We start from the raw sequence: 26816 nt of genomic DNA on the forward strand, positions 1-26816 counted from the left end.
CTCTTAGGCCTATGCTAGGTAGTTCCTCGCTTCAGGTAGGCCACATCAATTCTCACAATATTTTACCCACACCCTTACTGAGTGTAGGACATTTTTCATTGTAATGCATGACTTTAAGGGATCCTAGGCCCTGAAGAATGCCCCTAGACCTTCCTTGGCTCTTTGTAGAGGGCAGAAACATGTTTGCCATTTATTTTTAGATAGGTGACCCAGTGAGTCCTTACACTCACAGAGGTGTCCCATCCCAGTTTTTAAACACACCAGCAGACACCATTATTGAAAGTGTACTTTCCACACAGATAACTGCCTAGGTGTTTTTATATTTTCCCGAGTTCAGCTGGATCCCATAATTTCCAGAAAGTAAAAATGTACGCACTCCCTCTTGTTCCTTTAAGGGTGAGGTTGAGTCCGCCCAGGTGGCATTGCCCTACCTGGGTGGGGCTAGGTGATCAAATGATGAAGCATGACACTATATAGTGTGTGAGACCATCTAGTCCGTAAAGGAAACACCCCCCATCATCACTTCACGACCCTTCACAGCACCCATACACCACCCACTCACCTAGTGAGGTTAAGGAGCACCAGGAAATTTCCCCTGGGTGCAACTCCTCATTATAAGTGAACCCCATACTTTTTTGTGTTATTGGTTCTATACTTAGGGAGATAGTATGGGTCGATTCCTTCAGGTCCCTGACTCTCTGTATGTGTTATGATAGGTAGAGCAGCACTAAGCTGCAAGAGTGTTCTTGCAAGCTCAATTGCTCTGGAAATCTCTAAGCTATAGTCACCACTTTAGGGATCTATAGGAGAAGGTGGGATCGTATCCCATTCACAGGGATTTGTTAGGACATAGCAGTACTGTATTAACACTTCCCTCTAATCAAGCTTACCAACATGACAGAGGGGCTCACTTTTGATGATGAAGAAGTAACAGCAATTCTGTCAGCTCCATCACTTCTTGGCGACACAGCCCTCTCTAAAAGCCTGTCTCAGCTAGGGGACTGTGATACGTTGGTAGAGCTAAAATGGACACAGGTGAAGACCATCCTGCATGGGGCCATTTTGACTGAGTACCTACGCAGCAACACGGCACCCAATGGGCTCATCGTCTCCAACGAACCACGTATCTTTCTAGAGGACCTAGAATTTAGAAAAGACTGGGCACTTATTGCATGGAAATGCACATGGGACTGGCTCATACTCATAAATAAAACAGCAGCCAGACTCTCTGAGGCTCTATTGATACAGATTAAAACAAGTGAGAACAATCTCAAAGCAGGCTTAAGTATCCTCTCTTTCAAGAAAAAGCTGGAGGAAACTAACAAAAGTATGAATGAATATATGGAATACCTCATCCAACAAAAAATCTCTACATTTCAAAAGGACCTAAAACGGTTCTCACAAGAGAAAGTGTACCCCTACACTAACCCAGACTATGTGGCTAAAAGTAACAACATGTCCAACAATTCCTCCAGTAAGAACACCAGCTCAGACACTGACAGTAATTCGTCAGTGTACACACGACAGCTCCGCGGATGCCGCAGCCAATATTAGGGGACATGGAATTATCCACCTACGATGCCCCTTTATCCCTCTCTTAACAACCAAAAATGGGGCTGGCCAGCTCAATATGGACCCTCAACCAACTATCAGGCCTCCTTTTTTCAAAATCTGGCACAATGGCCTTTCCCTGACCAACCTCCACCTTTTTTAGACAGAGGCCAAGGGAGGGGGAAAAAGGAAAAGGAAAGGGGTGCACTGGAGACTAAGAGATGAGCCTCTCGAGACACAGTGAGAGAACACCACAGGGACAAGCAAGATGTGTCAACCTCTAACTTGACTGGTGGGAGCGACAACATCATAAACTTAAGCAACAAAAACATTGACACTCTCGAGTCTAAGGCACTGAACAAAGGTCTGAACTTTGTCCCCACGCCCAAAATAGACCTTTTCAAAACTAGAACTGAAATTGCAGAGCTGTTTCGCAAAATCTGCCTCAAAAGCTTTTCTTAGAAAGAAACTTTGTTGAACCAGAGCGAAACACAGGACTACATCCCAATTCTACCTCCTGTCCAATAACATAACAAATGCCCTCTGAAGTTCTTGCCTTTGAGAAATCTGTGTCCCGCAAGATCAGCGGTCTTGCTGAGAGCACGAGCAACGCGTTCCACAACATGAGTTCAGATGAACTAGCAGCATTGAATCGGCTAACGTCCGACCCCTCTATCATTAAAAACCAGCTGACACGGTAATTTTACCACTAAAAATTTATAGAGAGGAGTGGCAGCACTAGAAAATGCACGACACTACAAACGCCTGACCCGAGATCCTACCCCAGACATCCAGGAAGAAATTTCCTTCCTAGTGAATAGAGGAGTTGAGAACGACTGGCTGATCAAACATGAAGCAGCCTTCCTGACACAATCTAATCCCAAAATACCCTATTTTTACATCCTTCCTAAAGTGAACAAAGGGAAAATTCACCCTCCTGGAAGGCCCATAGTGTCTGGAATTGGCTCCATTCTTGAACCACTTTCCCAATTCTGTGATTTCTTCCTTCAACCACTAGTGAAGCAAATCCCCACCTATTTGAAAGATACCACTGATGTCCTGGTTCTCTTAGACTCAATGCCTTTTGATAAAAACATTGAACTCCTGATCACACTTGACGTTTAATCACTTTACACCAATATCCCCCAGGAAGCAACCCTGGGGGTCATATACGATCTCCTGGAAGCAAACAGAAATGAGTCACGGACACCCCCAGAATTTGTATTAGATCTAGCACACCTTGCATTAACAAGGAATTACTTCGAATTTGAGAACAAATTCTATCTACAGATACAGGGGACATCCATGGATAGCACCTTTGCTCCTAGTCTGGCCTGTCTGTATGTAGACAGCTTTGAAAAACAGGTGGTGCTCCATGAGGATAACCACTTCCTGGAGCAGATTAAACTTTGGAAGCAGTATATTGATGACATTCTACTCATCTGGACAGGCTCCAGAGATGAGGCCCTCGCCTTTTCACAATGGCTCAATACGGCAAACCCTTTTCTAAAATTCACTATGACTATCGGCGATAACCGACTGCCATTTCTGGATCTTCTAATTTATTAAAGAAATGGATCTCTGACGACAGAGGTCTACCACAAACCTATGGATCCCAACAATGTATTACAATTCCAGAGCTGCCACCTGAGTTTCCTGAGGGAGAACCTCCCCGTGGGTCAGTTCTTACGTCTGCGACGGAATTGCTCAGATCTATCGGACTATCAAAAACATGCCAATAATCTGTCTACCAAACTACAAGAAAAAGATTACCCTGCATATCTTGTTAGGAGAGCATACAAAAGAGCACGGAACAACAATAGAGACCAGTTGTTACAACCCCGTGAAAACAAACCCAAGACGGAACAGATAGTGTGGGTGACTACGTTCAACCCACTATCTAATAAGATCCAGAAAATGATCAGAGACGATTGGGATATTTTAACATCTGGTAGCCTCCCGTTTCAGCAACCACTGCACGCCTTTAAAAGAGCCACCAATATACGAGATATGGTGGTCCACAGAAGACCTACCATGAAACCTCCTAACAAACAGCCAACTCTTTGGCACCTACATCCCCCAGTTGGCCACTATTCATGTGGCAACTCCAGCGTGTGTAGGTTTACACAGAAATCTACCACGGTAGAGCTCGGTTTAAAAACACCATGGGTGTTAAAGGCACTTAAAATTGTAACAGTAAGCATGTAATCTATATGATTAAGTGCCCTTGCCAGCTCAAATACATCGGAATGACAACGAGGAAGGTTAGCACCCGTATTTGTGAACACAGGAGCACCATCAGGTGTAAACGTGATGCCACAAAACTCACAAGTCATTTTGTCGCAAAAAAACATTCTCCAGACAATTTGAAATGGACTGTTTTAGAGCAATTGCCTCCCAGAACTAACAACATGTCACAGAAGTTACTTTACTATGAACAACACTGGGTCTGGAGACTACGCACGGACACCAATGGACTAAATGACGACATCCTGTGGTCCTCACTTAACAAATGACTACAACCATGTGACACTCACTAGTAATGAGGCATCTTGATCTGGGGATCCTTTTAACATAGTACCACCAACAACTCCCAGTCGGAACCTCCGTGTCTTCTCCTTCTCCCTTCTCTCTCTCCGTCTTGGGTTCCTTATCCCCAGTTCTTTATTTTTTCCCCTTTCCTCTTCTCCTTCTCCTCTTTTCTTCCCCCACCCCTGTCTTTTTTCCTCCCCAACCCCTTCCATCCCCTCTCTCCCCTCTGTTTTTTCTTTCTGTTTGGTTTTTTCGTTTTCTCTTTTTGTTTTTTCATTCTGTTTTCTTTTTGTATTCATTTTTCTTCCTTTTTCTTTTTTTCTCTTCCCTTTTTCTTCTTTTTTCTTTTTCTCAATTGTCTCCAAAGTCTTTTTCCTCCCCCACCCTCTTAAACCCTCTTCTCCCTCCAACCCTCTTAACACAACCACCCCCCCACTCTGTTTGCTCTTCTGTCTTGCATTTGCAAGAGGAGCGTGCATTATTTCAACCGAGAGGCTGGAAACTACTGTTCCCAACCTCCCAGGCTCCTTTCGCCAGCCTAGACTCGCCTTGCGAGAGGAGCTTGCCTCTCTTGTAACGAGAGACTGGGAACTACATTTCCCAGCCTCCCGTGCGTGCCATCGCGTTGCGTGTTCCGCAGACGCTTGGCGCCTCACCCCACACCCCGTCCTCTCATAAACCGGCTGGAGCTGGCTGTGGTGATAACGTTGTTAATGCCTAATTGCTGGATTTTCAAATATCACCACCACACTGGACTACCTACCATAAGCAGTCCAGTGAGGGGATGGACTAGGCGCACAGCCAGCGCCTCCTTTGATGTAGTGAGTGGCGTTTCTTCGTTTCTTTCTTCCTGGAGGCGATCATCCTCGACACAGATAAGATCTTTGTTGTTTGTACAGGGGTCTTTTACAGTCATATAGTAATTTAAGTGTTACTTCGATCAGTCTGGTTTTTCCTTATACTTACCATGTGTTTTCCTGGCATTTAGCCTACCTTACCTTTACCGGATGCACTTTCCATGCTGCACCATGACATATATGGAATCGCTGAGCTAGTTACTAAGAGTCTAAGCATTGTCCACTTTTACACACTACCTGGCAGAGTTAGATCACTGGCCCATCTCACAGTGAGCACAGTCTCCGGGCAAGACGCTCTTTATTCTCTCTATTTTTTTATCTTGAATATACTTAGGGGCATATTTATACTCTGTTTGCGCCGGGATTGCGTCGTTTTTTTTTACGCAATTCCGACGCAAAACTAACTCCATATTTATACTTTGGTGTTAGACGCGTCTAGCGCCAAAGTCCATGAAGTTTGCGTCATTTTTTAGCGTGGACACCTACTTTGCGTTAATGATATGCAAGGTAGGCATTCCCGTCTAAAAAATTTACTCCGAGGCATGTGCGCCATATTTACACTCCCGGGCAAAATTCACTCCTGTGAGTGGGCGGGTCAAAAAAAATGACGTACGGCCGCTTTTGCGCTGTTTTTTAGCGCCTGGTCAGGGCAGGCGTTAAGGGACCTGTGGGGTCGGAAGGAGCCCAGAGGTGCCCTCCCAAGCGCTCAGGGACCCCCTCCTGTCACCCTTGCCCACCCCAGGAGGACGCCTAAGGATGGAGGGACCCATCCCAGGGACATTAAGGTAAGTTCAGGTAAGTGTTTTTTTTTTTTTTTTTTGTGGCATAGGGGGGCCTGATTTGTGCCCCCCTACATGCCACTATGCCCAATGACCATGCCCAGGGGACAGAAGTCCCCTGGGCATGGCCATTGGGCAAGGGGGCATGACTCCTGTCTTTGCTAAGACAGGAGTCATTTCTATGGGGGTTGAGAGTTGAAAAAAATGGCGCAAATCGGGTTGAGGCGAAAAATTTGGCGCCCGCATGGCGCTTCAGAATGGCGTTAGCCGGCGCAAATTTTTTTGACGCAAAACTGCGTTAGCGCAGTTTTGCGTCAAAAAGTATAAATATGGCCCTTACTGTCGTTCTTGCCTTCCTTTTTCCAAAATCCTTAGGGCCATATTTATACTTTTTGACGCAAAACTGCGCTAACGCAGTTTTGCGTCAAAAAAATTAGCGCCGGCTAACGCCATTCTGAAGCGCAATGCGGGCGCCGTATTTATTCAATGACGTTAGCCGGCGTTAGCCGCTGGCGCTGCCTGGTGTGCGTGAAAAAAAACGATGTACACCAGGCAGCGCCGGCGTAGGTGGCTATGGAGCTTGGGCGCCAAAAAATGGGGCAAGTCAGGCTGAGGCAAATTTTTCACCTCAACCCGATTTGCGCCATTTTTTTCAACTCCCAACCCCCATAGAAATGACTCCTGTCTTAGCAAAGACAGGAGTCATGCCCCCTTGCCCAATGGCAATGCCCAGGGGACTTCTGTCCCCTGGGCATATTCATTGGGCATAGTGGCATGTAGGGGGGCACAAATCAGGCCCCCCTATGCCACAAAAAAAAAATAAAAAAAATTACTTACCTGAACTTACCTTAATGTCCCTGGGATGGGTCCCTCCATCCTTAGGCGTCCTCCTGGGGTGGGCAAGGGTGACAGGGGGGGTCCCTGGGGGCTTGGGAGGGCACCTCTGGGCTCCTTCCGACCCCACAGGTCCCTTAACGCCTGGCCTGACCAGGCTCTAAAAAACGGCGCAAAAGCGGCCGTACGTCATTTTTTTTGACCCGCCCACTCCCGAGCGTGAATTTTGCCCAGGAGTGTAAATACGGCCCACATGCCTCGGAGTCAATTTTTTAGACGGGAACGCCTACCTTGCATATCATTAACGCAAAATAGGTGTCCACGCAAAAAAATGACGCAAACTCCATGGACTTTGGCGCTAGACGCGTCTAACGCCAAAGTATAAATATGGAGTTAGTTTTGCGTCGGAATTGCGTAAAAAAAAACGACCCAATTCCGGCGCAAACAGAGTATAAATATGCCCCTTAGTGTGTGACTATAAGGGGACACTCCCCCTCCTGGAGTTTTGGGGAAGTAGCCTTTGGACTTGGGGTGAGATGTTTTCCATTGTAGATACATGTTACACACACATACATTGCATGACTATCGCTTGCTGTGTCACCCCTGTGTGTGTTTTGCTGTGCAGTGCTGTGTGTCACAACACGTTAACTTCGTATCTGTTTCCCTTAGGCCTACGCTAGGTAGTTCCTCGCTTCAGGTAGGCCACATCAATTGTCACAATATTTTACCCACACTCTTACTGAGTGTAGAACGTTTTTCTTTGTAATGCATGACTTTAAGGGATCCTATACCCTGAAGAATGCCCCTAGACCTTCCTCGGCTCTTTGTAGAGGGCAGAAACATGTTGGCCATTTATTTTTAGATAGGTGGCCCAGTGAGTCCTTACACTCACAGAGGTGTCCCAGTTTTTAAACACACCAGCAGACACCATTATTAAAAGTGTACTTTCCACACAGATAACTGCCTAGGTGTTTTTATATTTTCCCGAGTTCAGCTGGATCCCATAATTTCCAGAAAGTAAAAATTTACGCACTCCCTCCCGTTCCTTTAACGGTTTGGTTGAGTCCGTCCAGGTGGCATTGCTCTACCTGGGTGGGGCTAGGTGGTCAAATGATGAAGCATGACACTATGGGGGTCATTACAACCTCGGCGGTCTTTTAACAAGACCGCTGAGGGACCGCCGTGCGGAAGACCACCAGTAGTGGCGGTTTGCCGCTCTGCGTATTATGACCGTTGGCTGCCCTCCGTCGTTTTTCTGACGGAGAGCCGCCAACAGCCATACTGGTGGGCGGCGGGGAAGTGGAGGTTGCTCCACCTCCACCGCCACGCCAACAGAACACCGCCCAGCTAATCACGTCCTGTGATTCTGCGCAGCGGTGTTCTGTTGGCGGTGTGGTGTCGGCAGAGCTGCCCCCATGGCTCCCGTCCCCTCCGGGTGGATCGACGGAACAGGTAAGTCGATCGTCCGTTAGGGGAGGGGGGTGGGTCATGTTGTGTGTTGTGTGGGTGCATGGGGGTGTGCGTCTGTGTATGTAGGGTGGTGTGTGAGTGCGTGTATGCTTGCGGGGGTGTTGCGTGTTTTGGGAATGAGTGCGTGTATGTCTGTAGGTATGAGTGTATGGATGTGTGCGTGTATGTTTGAATGTGGGTGTGCGTGTCTGACTGTGTGTGTGGATGTTGGCATGTATATAGGTGTGTGTGCGTGTATGTGTGTTGGTGGTGCCTGCGTGTGTGTCGGGTGTGTATGTGTAAGGTAATGTCGGGGGTCAGGGTGGGGAGGGAGGCCCTGCCACCTTTGGGGGGTGGCAGGGGTGGTGGGGGGTAGAGAAGGGAGTCGTGGTGTGGGTGGGGGGTGGGGGAGACCCCTATCAGTGCCAGGGAAGGAATTCCCTGGCACTGATAGTGCTTACCGCCATGGATTTCATGGCGGTTCCTACAGCTGGAAATCCACTGCGGTAAGCTGGGTCAAAATACCGGCGGCGGTATTGTGACAACCACCGGGCTGGAGACCCAGGTCTCCAGCCCAGAGGTCGTCTCCGCCCTGGCGGGCGGAACGGAGAAGGGGCAGATGACCATGGCGGTAATCGCCATGGTTATAATTCTCAAAAAAAGACCGCCAGCATGTTGGCGGTCTTACCGCCACTTTAACACCGTCTGCCAGGGTTGTAATGACCCCCTATATACTGTGTGAGACCACCTAGTCCAGTGGTCTCCAAACTCTCTACTGCCGTGCCCCCCCACTTGCAAAAATAAAAATCATTGGGCCCCCTCAGGATTTTTCACACTTATTTTTATAAAGATGGCAATATATAAATATGTCTAGACCTATTTAAACATTACAGGTCAGTACTGTTGCATTTTACAAAATACAATAACATGCTTCTGCTTTAAACAGAGGCCTGTTATCTGTGTAATTTTGCTTTTGGCCAGAGTCTGGTGCCCCCCTTAGGAACACTTGAGGCCCCCCAAGGGGGGCCCGTGCCCCAGTTTGAAGACCTCTGACCTAGTCTGTAAAGGAAACACCCTCCCATCATCACTTCACAACCCTTCAGAGCACCCAGCCACCTCCCACTCACCTAGTGAGGTTAAGGAGCACCAGGAAATTTCCCCTGGATGCAGCTCCTCATTATAAGTGAACCCCATACTTTTTTGTGTTATTTATGCAAGGAGGGCACCATCTGTGCCCTTCGAAACATTTCCAGAGGCTTTGAGATGTTTCCCTTCCCGAACCTGTAACTCCTATTTCAAAAGGGAGAGTGTGTAACACCCTCTTCCCAAAGGAAATGCATTGTTCTGCCTTCCTTGAATTGAGCTGCTCAGTCCCCAGGAGGGCAGAAACCTGTCTGTGAGGTGTCAGAAGCTGGGGCTGCAGTAGAAACCTCAGAGAGCTGGTTTGGCAGTACTGGGGGTCCATGGTGGAGCCTGCAGGGTGCATGGGATTGGCCCCCCAATACCAGGTTTGGAATGGGGGGACAATTCCATGATCTTAGACACCTCACATGGATATATTCGGAGTTACCATTGTGAAGCTACATATATGTATTGACCTATATGTAGTGCATGCGTATAATGGTATCCCGCACTCACGAAGTCTGGAGAATTTGCCCTGGACAATGGGGGCCACCTATGCTTGTGCAAGGGTGCCCTCACACACAGTAACCTTGCACCTAGCCTTCAGAAAATGAAGGTTAGGCATATAGGTGACTTATGAGTTACTTAAGTGCTGTGAAAATGGCTGTGAAATAGTGTGTGCACTATTTCACTCAGGCTGCAGTGGCAGTCCTGAAGAAAGGTTTGTCTGAGCTCCTTATTGGTGGCAAAAGAATGCTGCAGCCCATAACGATCTGCTGGAACTCCAATGCCCTGGGTACCTAGGTGCCATATACTAGGGTCTTATAAGGGGGTTTCCAGTGTGCCAATCAGAATTGGAATACGGAGTCACTAAACTATACTGACAAATTTGGTAAGTAGAGAGAGCATAAGTGCTGGAGTTCTGGTTAGCAAAACTTCAGTGACACAGTTAAGCATACTGACAACACACACATGGGCCATAACTCTGAGCATTGGGGTCCTGGCTAGCAGGATCCCAGTGAGACGAGCAAAACAAACTGACAAATAGGGTTTTAACTATGATCACTGGGGTCCTGGCTAGCAGGATCCCAGTGAGACAGTCAAAACACACTGACAAACACTCACAAACAGGCCAAAAATGGGGGTAACTGTGCTATACAGAGACTGATTCCTCACAGACCTGCAGCCCTCGTTGCATATGTTCCCATCCATTCTGATGTGTATTCCACAGATGTGTCCGTGTAAAGTGTGAGGTTGTGTTTACCCTGTGTCAGGATTCTGCACCATGGCAGGACTGATTTCCATGGATGTACTGTGCGGGCCCAACTTCTTCCATTGCTTGTCATACCTGGACTAATCATGATGACCATTGTCACCAATGATGTCCGCACCCTGGTCACACATGCTCTGTGCAGCCATTGCATCTCTCGCACTGAGTTCTCTCAGTGGCCTGTTCAAACATTACAGTCACACCCCACTGCCTCAAGTGTTTGGCCCTTGTTTACCTACTATTTGGAAATGTTGTAGTTGTGTGTGATGAGCTATTGTTGTACAAGTTGGCAAAGTGGATGTCATTAATATGTTATGGTACATAGATTGTGTCTTTCAGTTGTCACATTCAAGTGATGAGGCTATCTGTGATACTTGTGATGGTAGCAGTTCAATCTTACGCATCACATGTGGTGTTGCAACTGTACTCATCAGATTAGTGTTTGTGACATGCTCCCTGTGGTTAGATCACAATCCTGCTGTGGTATGTGTTGTGTAGATTGAAGAGACCAAAGCCAGATTTTGTTATCCCTTTCTCAAGGAGAAACCAGGATTTTGGAGCAACTCACTGACTACAGTTGTCCGTGGATAGGGATTTGTGTCAAAACCCCTGGGTGTTTGTATGGGAACGTCCATGCACCACCCATTGAGCAATTTCTTTACATAAAGTAACGGAAGGCAGCTCATTGCCCAGCTATGTGTCACTTTTGGGTTACAACCCAACTTAATCTAATGCACAGGTTTGCTTTAGAAAAGTGACACAACCCTGACATACTGCATTTGTAAATCTGGGCCTAGGTATTTATAATTAACAGTACCCAACAGAGAACTTTTAAAACCTGGAGACTGATGAAGCTGACATTAACTTTTAAAAGGGCAGATGTTTTGTTCCCCTGCCTACACCAACTTATTTAAAACTCAAAAATATATCCAATGGCTCATTTTATAAATTATCCTTTTCTTGTAAATACTTCATATGATGAATCTTATATTGCACGCGCTATCATATAAGTATGTATTCGTGCATCTTTATTGCAATTATAGTATGATTTCAGCTTAAACTGCTAATGACATACATTTGTCTTCTTTGAGGTGCTGTCAGTATGCTATAGAAGTGGTAAGATCTTGAGACTGGGAAAGCCATTTAATTAGAACGAAAACGTTTGTAGAAAATTCAGCTTAACGTTATAATGGAACTGCGTGTGGGTTTCGCTCTGAGGTGAAAAAAAATCCCAGAAGTAGACCCCGTGCTTTCAAGTGGAACTTTTCCTATCAGAGCATTTTGCGTTCACGCGGTCTTCGCTTAATGTGTAAAAATCTGGCTTCTGCAGATGCTTGGCAAGGTCATTAAGACGGTGGCCCCGTCTTGGCGGCATGCTTGAGTGCTCATACAGCGAACCTCACACTGCCCAAATGCCCATTAGCCAGAACAGTTGGACATCATTAGGCATCTCCTGGAGGGAGTCGACGCTTCAAACCACAGCGAGGGCCCAAGGGGAAAACTTAACAACTGAGTAATGTAGTACAAAGTAGTAAGTTATGGACATAGTGCTCTGTAAACCGCATTCTGAAGCATAGTATACAGGCTGTGTGCTAGGTTGTCACATACATGTCATTCTAGATACAAAGAAAATAGATATCCTGATTAAACCGACCTAAACATTATACTCAAATCCCTGAAACTTTCTATCAGTGCGTGGGTTGGTCCATTATTCATGTTTTCAATAACTTCAGCCTAAACCATTCATGCTGATCAATGTACAGCATATATAATGTGCCTACAAACAAGGGATTCATTTTTTTTTTACATTAGAAGGTGAACCCCTTTCCTTATTTTGATTTACTGAAAAATAGACATGTGGACTTCAACTCGTGTTTATGATTCTTTTTAATGAATAATTGATGCTCCTTGAGAAGCTCTTTTATTCCCGCTGGAGTTTTAAAGGGCATTTCTCTCTTGGAACTGGTGTTCTTTATTGTATTTGAGAAGCAACAGCCAAAGAAATCTGAACAATAATAAAATTCATTTCAATATGAAGCCCTGTGTGAGAAAGTATGGCACACCATTCATATGACACTCCTTTCAGTGTCAGCTATGGCGGATTTCTGTCCTTCAAAGATCATTGCGTGGAGCGTACTGGAGAACGGCCTGCAGTGCGAACCATGCTCATAGAGTCTGAGCTGGCACACTGCCGGTCGCTGGTTCCACAGTGTGAAATCTCTTCAAAAGGCCCAGGGAAACAGTGGACATTTCATGTGATGGTTCTTCAGGTTGTGCCCCCCTCCACTACCTTCAGTGCTAAATATCGGGAGTCATTACATAGCATGCCCTGCATCTGGGTCACTACTTCACAGATATTTTCACTATATTTTTCAGAAAAATACTGCATTTACTATATGATAAATATACCCACTGCTTGTTTATGTAAGTTGTGCTTTAGATATCTTTTCCATTGCCATTTTAGGATGTTTGAAGCCTACTTACACAAATGTTACTGTTTCAAATTCATGCTTGACACATCCACTTATTTATGTATTAGTGGCAATACACTTACATTTGTTGTGATATACATCAACTCTTAGGTGTGCTTTTGTTCACAATTTAATTGCTTTTGAATTATTTTATGTAGAATATAATCTACTTTGTTCCCAAGGGTCCACTATAACATAGTGACCGGATGACGGTCTCACAATTAGATTCAACTGATAGACTGAAACGTTGACAACTCCACCAAATCAGTCTTGTAAAAGCAGATATTTTGATACTTTAGAATTCTCAGTATAGAATCTGTTCATCGAGGCTGACTCGTTGTTAGACAATTCAAGGCCATTTTGATAAACTTATACCTAGAAGTATACTACACTTTTGTGACCTTGTTAGTTTACATTCATGAATGTGTCCCTCTTGAGAATCATACATAGATTGGTGTATAATTGTTATTTTTGTGTTGGGAAAATGTAAATATTAAAAATCATTTATTTTTTGCATTAGTTTTGAAAAGCCACTAGTTATTAACCTAGGAAAATGATTGAGCGCTAAATTGGCATCATAGTGCTCCATCATTTTCACAATGCAGGGATGCGCCATATTTAAATGAATAGGGCTCCCCCCTGTTTTGTCCTCTGCTCTGGTGCTAAATATAGCTGCCAGCACCATCGCAGGCAGCCTTGCACCGTCGTGCAAGGATGTCTGCATTGCGGGGTTTGATTGTTCATGTGTGGGAAGGTGTCCCTTCCTGCATATAAACAATCATTTATGGTGATTTGGCACATTTCTTAATGACGCTTTGGCACAGAAGTGCCAAAGCGTCATTAAGAAATGATTGTTTATGTGCAGGAAGGGACACCTTTCCACACTTAAACATTCATGTCTGACATTTCACTCTTTCTATGCGTGCTGCAGAATGCAGCACACATAGAAAAAGCAAAAAACAAGGAGGAATAAAAGTATTCCTCCTCGTTGTGCCTTGCTGACGCCGCACATGGAGTTGCATTAGATTTTGACGTGCCTCAGGTTTACAAACACTTGTAAATCTGAGGCAGCATCAAAATGCAATGGGTGTTGCTGTGGCACACCCACAGCTACACCCATTACATTCCCCTTCCATGCAGAGGGCTGCGTGTGAAGGAGTCGTACTTAGAAGGTGGTGATAATCCACAGAAAGTGGCTTACCGCCACCTTGTAAATATGGCTCAGGGCATAGCTCCACTTTTCGTTCCAGTGGCGCTAGGGGCTCATAAATATGCCTCATAGTAACTTCCAGACTGCTGCCAGCATGCTGTGTTAACACACGCAAAATTACATTGGATACATTGTCATGTAAAAGCAACCCCTTGAAAGTGAGTGGAGCAGTGTTTCTAGAATCTTGAAAGGTGATTGAGCTAGGAAAAATGAGCAACAGGAGGAACAAAAAAGAGAAGACTTCATGGCAGCCAAATGCAGAGAACGATTAGTCTTCCACTTAATGATATATCAGAGCAATGGGAATAAAAGTTCAGTGCCTGCTCAAATGTGGTGAATCAGCTCGTGCAGTTCAGTTTTCTGGAGGTGTGTATTTTGGTCAAGAGAACAAATAAAGCTAGCTGGACCAAACTTCCTGGAGAGACATTACCAGAAATGGAGATAAGCTGTAAATAATGTATTCCTATATGACTGGAAGCAATGTTATAAATCATCTCTTGCTAACTTTATGACTTCAATCTGTCACCTGCAGAGGGATGGAAAAGAAGGCTAGACGATCTTTTCTTCTGAGTGGAATGAGAACCGCTAACAGTACTTTGGAAATACTCTATCTTGAAAAACCTAACGATAACAGTACTCAGAAACCAGGATCTTAACACCTCAAGATGTCAAGAATTATTAATTGTTTGCCACAACAATGCTTTTACATGACTGGAAATTAAGAGGAATTTCATTGATGGATTATAAAAGGTTTCCTTTAATACAACTAAATGGTAGGTTGCAGGGTGTGCAATTAGATGAGGGGAAGCATTTTGCCAGGCCACAGTCCCAAGCATGAAGGTATTCAAAACTGCACTAAGTCTGAAACAAGCCCAGTAGATGTCACATTAGTGGACCATATAATATGCTGGGTACTAATGACTAGTTCTGTAGAGAGACCTTGCTGGTGAAGTCCCAACAATTCCATGTACAGGTACATGAGTAGAGCAAGGGACTTGAGGGGCTAGGAAGATCTTGTAACTACCCATTTCCACTCCACCACTAGCTGAATCAGAAAGGAAAAACATCCCACTCACATCCAATCAGAACATATTAAATAACCAATGGCTAGAGGCCTCTGGCATGTACAAACCCTATTTTGTGAGTTGGTACCCTATTACAGACTAACAAAATAAGGTTTGTGAGTCACTATTGGGAAGTGACGTGCCAAGGGCGTCCCCTCCAAATAGCGAGTTGCAGGGGTATTTACGATTGTTTTGTGACCGGAAGGCAAAACAATTGCAGTTTACCACCTACTTCAAGTCGGGATGGAAAAGAAGGCTAGACAATCTTCCGTCTGAGTGGAATGAGAACCCCTAACAGTGATTCAAAAATATTCTATCTTGAAAAACCTAATGATAACAAAGTTCAACAATCTTCAAGTAGGTGGTAAGCCTGTTGCAACCGTGAAGAGTTCCCCAGGGGACCTCTTCCCCTTTGTAAATGGTAGCGAGAATGTTTTTTTTGGAGCAGACAGTGGTCCCACCGACCACTGCCTACCCTTAAAAAATTTAACAGAAACGTTTCATTTTTTCTTTTTGAAATGCATCCTGTTTTCATTTAATGAAAATGGGCTGTGTGTCAAATCAAGCATTTACAATGGAAGAGGTCTTGCATTTTCTTGAGTTAGAGCTATTGGAATTGTAAGTTCATATCTTGACTTTTCTTGCCACATAAATTGGTCAGCCCTGCCATATCATTTTGTCTTTTCCTGCAATATAATTCCAGAGGCCCTGCACATAACTAAAGCACTTCCATTAACCTTCTTCCTCTATCCGCGGCAAAAGAATAAAATGTTGCTATTTAGCATTCTAATTAAAATCTTCCATGCTAATTCAATTAGGATACCACTTTCACCACCCCACCATCAGAGTTGCTGGCTGGCTAACACAATTCCCCCCAAAAGACACAAGAAAGCAACAGAGTAGAAATAAACTAGAAGGGTCACCCAAATGTGTAAAGAGTGTAATAAGTATGTTAAGTTGGGTTGAATCATAGTCATAATTGTAATAAGGAGAGATTATTAAAACCTATGCAATTATCATATAAACGTTTATCAGAAATAAACTTTTGGCATTAGACTGTAATGCAGGAAACACCATAACAAAAATATAATTTGTGAGAAACATAGTGATGGAACCATTGTTTTAGCCCCTAAAAAACATAACCCTATGAAAAAAACAGGTGAAAGTAATGCAGTATAACCATATACTTGGTACCCAGACAGCATAGTACACTACACATTTTCAAAACTAGCAGATCATTGCAATGATATTACAAACAAAACCCATAAAACATTATTACTCTCTACTTTAAAACAAAATGTTCAACCGTAAAAGAGTTTATAAAGATAATGAATGGTGGTAGTGGTTATTATTTTGGAGTCCCCACTAACATAGTGTAGGGAACCACAGACATGTCATGTAGACAGAAAAAGCACATTGTGCTGAACGTTTTGAGGGTGGTCCCATTGTCCTAGGACCATCGTAGGCTGAGTAATTAGCAGAATTGTTTTGTAAAAGTAATGCACTGCAAAGCAATTTGGAGCAAGGTTCCCTACCACAAAGATTTTTGCAATGTTTAATGCAGCCTCTAGAGGACACCACAATGAAAATAGCATTTGTAAGAAACATAGGCCCTCATTATTATCCTGGCAGTGGGTGATAAAGTGGCGGTAATACCGCCAACAGGCTGGAGGTAAGTACCGCCAAATTATGACCATGGCGGTGATAACTCCTTTAGACAGCCAATGTACCACACCAACCATGCGGCAGAAACAACAGCCACCGCTGTGGTGGCTGTTGTTTCTGCCGCATGGTTGGTGTGGTACATTGGCTGTCTAAAGGAGTTATCACCGCCATGGTCATAATTTGGCGGTACTTACCTCCAGCCTGGTAGCCGCCAACAGCCAGGGGGAAGACAAAGTACCACCCACCATATCAAGACTCAGGAAATGGCCACCTTTTCCGGGGCAGTACCAACACGATCAAAAGCCTGGAGGAAACAGAGCTTAGAAGTGAAAGGACTCACCATTGGAGACACAAGGAAGAACCACGCCACCATGGAACCTGAACTGTATGTCTTCCCGATGATCTGCTACGTTATGCTCGACCTGGAACACCAACGCCAACGATGACGACGACATTGAGTTCAGCCGCCTAGCACGCAAGGAGGAAAACAAGAGTGACACACACACGCACCACACACACCCGACACACACATACCATACATACAACCAGCTGCACACAAAAATCAATTTGTTCCCGAAAAACGGCAGAATAATGCAAAGACAACAGGAATTGACTAAAGTGATTGTAATCAGATCAACATCAAACTTATTAATTTGATTTGTCAATGAAACAGATGTGTACACAAAGGGACACTGTCCAGGCCAATGTTCAAAGGGCCCACAGGGCACAACTCGAGTTCTGAACACATCCGGATAGTACACTGCAGGGGCATCAGTTTGCAAATAAGCAGGCACCATGGGGGCAGGGGGGCACCTCAGCCAGATGCAGAAACAAGCCCACTGGTTCTGGAGGGGGCAACATGCCCATTGCTTTGTCCTGGGGAGTGCAAGGCCACAGTCTCTCAGGTGGGTGACTTGCCCACTGGTTCTGGAGGGGGCAACATACCCATTGCTTTGTCCTGGGGAGTGCAAGGCCACAGTCTCTCGAGTGGGTGACTTTCCCACTGGTTCTGGAGGGGGCAGCCTGCACAGTAGCCCCTGGAGAGTGGACTACATAGCGTCTACCAGCAGTGATGGCTGCACTGTGGTGGTGTTTTGAGGAGGCTCCTGGGCAGTCCCTGTACTGACTGATGGCTGCATGGTGGTGGCTTTTGAGAAGGCTCCTGGGCAGCTCCTGCACTCACTGATGGCTCCTTCCCCTTCTTCACAGCTGGTGCAGGCCACTTCCCCTTCCTCACAGTTTGTGCAGGTCTCTACACTTTCATCCATGGTGGTGCTTGCTCCTTCCCCTTCAGTGTTGTAGGTCTTACCAGCATGAGTAGGTGGTGCTACCACTCTCCCCCTGGACTGTTTGGCTGAGGTGTTGGGCTGTGTCCTAGGAACCCTGCCCATATGTGGAGGACGGGGGGAGGGGTAGGGAAGAGGTCAAGTTTGGCAAGGAAAAGCTTTTAAGGGATGTTGGGGTGGGCGGAGGTAGAATCAATGGGAGTGGAGGATGAGGGAGTGGTTGTTGGAGGTGTATGTCTGCTGGGTTTGGGTACAGGTGCATGGGCTGTATGCTGATGTGAGGTGGATGGCTGTTGGTTGCCTGAGTGCTTGCGGTTGTGTACTCTGGGGGGGACAGACACGTGGGAGAGGACACAGGGAACACGTGCATGGATGTTGTGGAAGTGTCTGCCAGTGCGATGTGTGTTCTGTTTGGTGTGATGATGCTGATAGTGGATGTAGATGTAGTGCATGCAGGTGTAAGTGTGAATGTAACTGGGAGGGAGATGGAGGAGGAGGAGGGGGAGACAGTGGAGGCTGTGGGTGTTGTAGTGTCTGCAACTGTATGGTGTTTGTGTGAGTCCCTGTGGGATGAAGTTTGGTGCTTTTGTTTGCCTGTGCCACTCTTGTGTGTTGCCTTGTGTGCATGCCTATCTGTCTGTGTGCTTGGGATGGGTTGAGGTTGAGGATAATGGTACTGGGAGGTGGAAGTTGGAGGGGGGACGGTAGAAACAGGGACAATGGCTGCCATCAGAGAGGAGGCCAGAGCCTGAATCGATCTCTGTTGGGCCGCCAAACCACCCTGAATGCCTTCCAGGAATGCATTGCATTGCTGCATCTGGGATGCCAGCCTCTGGATGGCATTCACAATGGTTGACTTCCCTACAGAGATGGATCTCAGGAGGTCAATAGGCTGCTCACAGCAGCAGAGCTGACTGGCAAAGGAGATGCCCATCCTACTGGGTGAGCGGGCACAGGCAACCCGCTGAGGGGCTACTGGAAGGGCAGTGCTGTTACAGGGGTGGCAGCTGTACCTGCAGCTGGGGTGGTCACAGAGGTGTCTGCTACCACCAGGGAGCTCCCATCGGAGGAGTTTTCAGAGTATGTGTTGCCCCTTCCAGTCTCCTTCGTGGTGCTCCCCTTGCCTCCCATCCCACAGGTTCCCTCAGCGTCAGTTGTCTCTGCCTCCAGGTCCTGTGGGATGTAGCTCCCACTGTCGCCTGTGCCTCTGCTCCTTCACCAGATGATGGTAATGCACACAAGGACAGGGTGACAAAACAAGAAAGGGGGGAGAGAGACAAAGGATGCACTCGGTCAATGACTGCAACAACACCACCGTTGGCATACACAGCACCCACACACACAGGGAACTATGCATTGCACTACCAGTGAAATGGCTAGTCACCAATGCATGATGAGGATGTGAGAAAGTAGCCTCTTTCTGGCATGGTAACCCCCACTTTTGGCCTGTTTGTGAGTATGTGTCAGTGTGTTTTTACTGTGTCACTGGGATCCTGCTAGCCAGGACCCCAGTGCTCATCGGTTGTGGCTTAATGTGTGTGTGTCTATAGTGCATAACTGTGTCACTGAGGCTCTGCTAATCAGAACCTCAGTGTTTATGCTCTCTGCTTTTAAATTTGTTACTATAGGCTAGTGACTTCATTTACCAATTTCAATTGGCACACTGGACCTCCCCTTATAAGTCCCTAGTATATAGTACCTAGGTACCCAGGGCATTGGGGTTCCAGGAGATCCTTATGAGCTGCAGCATTTCTTTTGCCACCCATAAGGAACCCTTTCAAAGGACTGCCACTGCGGCCTGCGTAAAATAGTGCACACACTATTTCACAGTCATTTTCACTGCACTTAAGTAACTTATAAATCACCTATATGTCTAACCTTCACTTGCTGAAGGTTAAATGCAAAGTTACTAAGTGTGAGGGCACCCTTGCACTAGCAAAAGTGCTCCCACATAGTTCACGGCCAATTCCCGGGACTTTGTGAGTGCGGGGACGCCTTTACACGTGTGTACTACATATAGGTCAATACCTATATGTAGCTTCACAATGGTAACTCCGAATATGGCCATGTAAGGTGTCTAAAATCATGGAATTGTCCCCCCATTCCGAATCTGGTATTGGGGAGCCAATTCCATGCATCTTGGGGGCTCCACCATGGACTCCAGTACTGCCAAACCAGCTCTCTGAGGCTTGCAATGCAGCTACAGCTGCTGTCACCTCACAGACAGGGTTCTGCCCTCCTGGGGTATGAGCAGCTCAGTCCTAGGAAGGCAGAACAAAGCATTTCCTTTGGGAGGAGGGTGTTACACCCTCTCTCTTTGGAAATAGGAGTAACTTGCTGGAGTGGGGTAGCCTCCCACAGCCTCTGGAAATGCTGTGAAGGGCACAGATGGTGCCCTCCTTGCAGAAGCCAGTCTACACCAGTTCAGGAACACCTTGTCCCTGCTCTGGCACGGAACTGGACAAAGGAAAGGGGAGTGACCACTCCCCTGTCCATTATCACCTTAGGGGTGGTGCCCAGAGCTCCTCCAGAGTGTCCCAGACTTCAGCCGTCTTGCTTTACAAGGTGTGGGGACACTCTGGAGGCCTCTGAGTGGCCCGTGCCAGCAGGTGATGTCAAAGATCCATACCTGATAAGTTAGTCGATCCTCCTCTCAGGGCTATTTAGGGTCTCTCCTGCGGGTTCTCTTCATAGTCTACTTGCAAGTTTCTAGCAGGAATCCTCTGCAACTACTTCTTCATCCTCTGACCTCAGATCAACCACAGACTGCTCCAGGAACGGCTGTAAAAGCAACAAAGTATCCAGAACGGCTACTTTTCCTCTGCAACTTCAGCTCCACCCAGCAACTGCAACAGTTTCCACAGTGTGCACGCTCTGGGGCCTCCCTGTCTTCACCCTGCAACAGAAGGACTCAAGAAATCTCGTGTGAAGTGACAGAGTCACTTCCCTGCTCACGCAGGCACCTTATAAGTCGATGACTCCTCTCCTGGCGATGAGCGTGCTCCTTGGAACACAGAGGCTGTACCCTATCGACACAGACTGTCCTGAGTTCCTGCTGTCCTGATTTGGAGGAGGTAAGAACTTGCCTTCCCCCAGAACCACAGTACTCCTGTGCACCGCATCTTCTTCACCTCCTGAGGTCTCTGTGCACAATTTGCAAAATTCCTTCGTGCACAGCCTGGCCCAGGTCCCCAGCAGTCTATCCTGAAACTACATCTGTAGGTCAGTGCCCATCCACAGAAGGGATTATGGCATGCCATCGCCAAGGACGTGTGGACCCTGGGGGTCAATGGAAAACAGAGCACCCTCTGTTGGAAGCGCAGCCATTCAAGACAAGAATATTTAGACAAGCATTGTGGTGTCTTCAATAACCATGCATAAAATCTGTTCTTTTCAGCATGGAATCCAGAAATATTAAAGTAGTTGAAGGCCCTGGTGCACATGTCACAGCTAGATCACTCTTTCTTCAATATCTATTTGGTGTAAGCCTCATAAATTTGCAACTATTTCCTGCGGTGAATTCAAATGACATTTTTGTTGCTTTAATGAATTGAAGTCTTCCTTGTTTTATCTAACCCCACCATGGCTGGTCTCAAACCTGCTGCGTAGAAAGGAAGGTAATGTATGTGTTAGTTGCCCCCTGTAAAAAGATCCTAGGTATATAAGCTTCAACCAAAAGCCAGCTCTGCCTTATGGAGAGAGGAGTCTCCTTCATGGAGACCTATGACACATTGTGGTGAAAGTGGAGATCTCAGGAAGCTACAAAGCCGATCCACCTGTTTTGACCAATACTATCACCATCAGTAAATGGAACATGAAGGCCATGCACAAGACAGGAAAGACGTCCGAAGAGGCAACGGAGATGAAAAGCCACTATCTAGCTTTGCTGGCAACAGCTAGACCAGATGGACACAGTCTAGACAGAAAAGACTGGCTCCAGGAGGAGAGGTGATGTAATCTCGACATGAGGAAGATAACGCCCAACACATTTAGGAAATAGCACATATGCTATCGCCAGCTGCCAATAGAGCACTGATTGGATGGGAAACTAGCATTCTTAGAATTATCAGAACAACCTTCTGCACAAAGAAATAGAGGATTAACATGAATGTTATTCAGCGCTATGCACCTACAAATGACAGCAAAGAAGAGGAAAAGAACAGCTTTTACAACTGACTCAAGTCCATCCTGGAGAAATACCCAAAAAGAAAAGCATCACTATATAAATGGGGGACCTTACTGCCTACATTTGAGGTGGCAAAACCATGTATGAAGAATTCAAGGGCACCCATGACCTTGGCAACATGAATGACAATAGTGAAAGGCGCACAAAGTACTGCTCCTTAACTTGTCTGGTGATAGGTTTCAGTGTATTCCCACAAAAAAGAATACACAAGGTAATAGTGGTGTCACCAGATCATTCAACAGAGAATCAGATCAACCATGTCTGCATTGCCAAGACATTCCAGGAGTCCCTGCAGGATGTGAGAGTGATGACAGTAGCGGGCGTGGCATCAGACCATCACCATGTAATTTCCAGGGTGAAGCTAAAGCTGAAGTAAGCATGCATGGAGCGGACAAACAAATGCCAGTGATATAACACCACCCTCCTCAAAGATGCACATAAACAGAGTGAATACTCAGTCAACCTCATCAACAAGTTTCAAGTCCTGAAAGAAATAGAGATCGACAGAGAGCCAGTAGAAAGTCAATGGGAGAAGATCAAAGAAACATTGACATCAATCTGCCAGGGGTCTCAAGAAGCACCAGCATACAGAATGGATGTCCACTGATACTCTTCGCAAAATCCAGAGAAAGGAAAAGAAAGCTGTAGTCAATATAAGCTGAACAAGAGCAGGATAAGTTCACCAAAAACAACAAGGAAGCAAAGAGAAGCTTAAGAACAGACAAGCGAAGAATCATCAATTGTCTCGCCACAGAAGCCCAGGAAGCAGCAGACCATGGAAATTTGAATTGACTCTGTGACATAATTAGAAAACTCTCCAGTAAATACAGCAAGCCAGAGAAAATCTGTTTAAGACAAAGCTGGTCATGAGCAACAAGGGACAATGATGAAAACGGGTGGATCAGTTCGATGAACAGCTGAGCCAGTCTTTGCTGCAGTCCCCACTAGACATATAACCAGCAGGCAAGGACTTGCCAATCGACTACAGCAGGCCAACCAATGAAGAAATACATCAAAACCATCGGACATCTAAGAAATGGGAAGGCAGCAGGACGTGACAACATTTTTGCTGAGACACTGAAGGCAGAAATTTAAACATGATTTGGCATGATCTACCCAATTTTTGGAAGGATCTGGAAAGAGAATAATGTGAAAGCATACCGTAGGGGGGGATATTTCATCAAGATCTTCAAAGTGACTAGAGTAACTGCACAACTACGGAAGGACAACTCTTCTATCAACCCCAGGTAAGGTGCTCAACCGAGTCATCTTGAAAATAGTGAAGGAACAAGTTAATGCTCAGTTGCAAGACCAGCATGCTGGCATCCACAAAGATATAACCTACACAGTCCAGATTGCAACTCTGTGCATCATTATTGAGAAGTTGATAGAATGGAACCCCCATGTCAATTTCATTTACTATGAGAAGGCATTCGACAGCGTGGACAGAGAAACCCTTTGGAAATTCCCCCATACTATGTGTGCTAGATAAACTCAGAAGAGTCATCAGGAACTCCTACAAAAGAATGACCTACAAGATAGTCCATGGAGGACAGCTCAAAGACAACCTTCAGTAGTTCCAAAGCCTTCTGTAGGAAGACACTTGTAAATATTACTCATTTATTTTTTATCTGGCCTTGTTGGATATTTGCGTCTCAAGAGGGTGACATGAGCGAATGTAAATGTCTGTATGCCTATTCGAATGACTGTAAAAAGTTAAGCTAATGGCGCTAGGCTTTAATTGTTCAATGTGGAAATCCTGAAACATTCTGTAAGCCTGTGCTTTTGATAGTGAAACCATATGTTGTAAGAAAAAGGCTTTTAAGAGGTTATTTTTGTATAACTACATTAAGACCTGCAGGCATGTAAAATATCACATGGAAATCTGCAGACTACGAAAACAGGCAATTATTCAGGGTAGCTAATTTATACCTTCCTTATACTTGTAAGGGCACTTGATAGGGGTTGCAAATTGTTTGACTCATTGTAATTTTGTGGAGAGTTGTAATTTTGTGTATATTACACTTCTTTATGCATCAAAGTACTTTCTGTATTCAAAGTAAAAGCATGAGCTGTACATTGATTATTGAGTGTTTTGTGTGTGTGATGCTGAGTTTTGAGCTAAGTACCTCCTGGAGTCCGTCTAGAACTGATCCGCTTCACTGTCGTGAAAGGCAATTGCAAAAACGTTATTTGGTCACACATTTAAGTGTCCATGAAGACCATAGGAAACCAGAGGTGAACTTTGCCCATTATTACAACTTGGTCGCAACAACTTCTGATTTCCATGTGTCACAAATCGAAGAAAGTGACATAAATTAACAAATGAGCAAAGGTATCATGCTGGGCTTTTTCTCAATATAAAAGGAAAGTAAAGGGGTGCAAATGAATGTTTTGAACAGAGGACATGAATACTTAATAAGTCAAAATCAGTGCATCAGTCACCCAAACAGCAGCAGATTCAAATTTCTTTGGACAGTAGATGTCATCCAATAGGACATGTTCAGAGAGCATAATTTGGCTGTGCCATTATGCTTCTTAAAATGTGAAATGAAGGAGTAATCATTTTCATTATGTGAATGTGTTAAAATGGCTTTCCATATGATGAGATGTACTAAAATGGATAAAAGTTAAGTGCATGTATAAATATAACTTTCCATGTAAAACACATTTATTCATCAGTTTGCAAGTATGTTTATGTTTCAATATATTAGAAAGGTTATTTTCTGTAATAATTTTATATTCATCATGAGAAACGTGTGGAAAATAATTTTAACTAAATGTGTTTTCATGTCTATTTTAGCTTGGCCAGAGTGAAGGCCAGAGTTCTTTGTGTGTATTTTAATCTTCAACGTGAAGCTTGCTTTTTGCATATTTTCTTAAGCAGCAGGTGCCATGGTACGAGTCTCGGGGATAGTAAGGAGCCCCTTCTGAAGAAGAAAAAAAGGGAGCCTTAGAAGTTATGTTACCAAGGACAGTAGGAGTATCATGGATTGGCACTTGTTACTCTACTCTGAAATTCCTGCGCACGGGAATGTACCAGGGCCGAATGAAAGGAACTTCAAAGATCAAAAATGCCAATTAGGATGCACAATTTAGAACTTTTGTTTTTCAGTGTAAAGTTTTGGCTGTGATGTCAGCTCCTGTAGAATCAAGATTTAAGGGATAGAGTAGTCAGTTATAGATTCAGATTCCCTTTGCCTCCTGACTAAAGTGGAGGTACAGACCTCACACTCTATTTTTTTAAGTGGCTTTATGCTACGCATATCTCTCAACAGAATCTCTACGGAGTTTCTGAGGTGCTGACTCTATTTCTCTGAAATCGCTTTAGTGTTTACAATAGTTAGTAATTTGGATTAAACGGTTAGGCAGAAAAACATGGATTTAATGCATCAGATGCTTTTTCTTATTTTCTGTCTTTTCGCTATGGAAATATTGGGTCTGCACATGCTGGTAAAATTGAATGTTGTGCAACATGTTAGTTCTCCTTTGGTGATTTTGTACATTTATACTGTGGTTTTAAGATTCATTTATGTAAGTTTCACTTTGAGTTTACAATGAAGCCCTTTGAAAATTAAACTGGTCTCCCAGATTGAATGTGTGACCTAATGGGTTGCACTGCAATTAAATGTGAATAATTTGATGCATGTTTTCTCACCCATTGGAACTGAGAAAGGAAAAGATAAATTGCACCTAAGAATTTTGCAGTAGTGTCAATTGAGCATATTCAAGACTAGGACAGCGCTGAGATTAAGAAATACAAGAAAGCAAATAAATTAAAATGGAATCAAGCCACTCCTACACTCAAAAGTAGCTAAATGCCTAGTAGGTCTACAACAAAAATAAAGTAAAACAGATTTAAATAATAATGCACTTTTGTACAGAACTAAAACAATATACACTAAAGTAAAAACGGCATATGCAGCCTTGCCCCCAAAACATGAGGAAAGTAGAGTTGCCAAACTAAGGGGCTGATTCAAGAAAAGTTGCGCTGCATCCAAAGCACCATAATTTTTCTTGCGCCCGTAGTGCCCCCCTAAAGCCACCATGGTGGTAGTTAGGGAACAGGCGTCAAAAGTTTGGACACTAGTTTGGCACTTTGCAGGATTAGCGTCAAATGTTTTGATGCTAATCCTGCAAAGCACATTGAGGCCCATTATTAATAAGGGTTTGCCTCTTTTTAACGCCTGCTCTTTGCAGGCATTAAAGATGCGGCACAAAATGGCACAAATAACTATTTTTCATTTTTTTGGCCCCATAACGGGGGAACGCAGTCCTTTCATACATTATGCCTGGCACAGGAGATTTTGGCCTCGTTGGGCCACATTAGCGTAAAAAAGAATTATGTTAATGTGGCACAAGGAGGCGCAAGACCCCCTCTTAAATCTGGGCCTAAATTTCTACACAGGAGAAGACAAATGCCGACTACTTCACATAAATTAGATAAAAATTAATAATCATGGAACAGCAATAGAAAATACACAATATATACACAATAAAACATCCTGTTTTTACAGCCTAACCAAGAATCAACCTACAG

Source organism: Pleurodeles waltl, chromosome 3_1, assembly GCF_031143425.1.
Source record: "Pleurodeles waltl isolate 20211129_DDA chromosome 3_1, aPleWal1.hap1.20221129, whole genome shotgun sequence".
NCBI lineage: Eukaryota > Metazoa > Chordata > Amphibia > Caudata > Salamandridae > Pleurodeles > Pleurodeles waltl.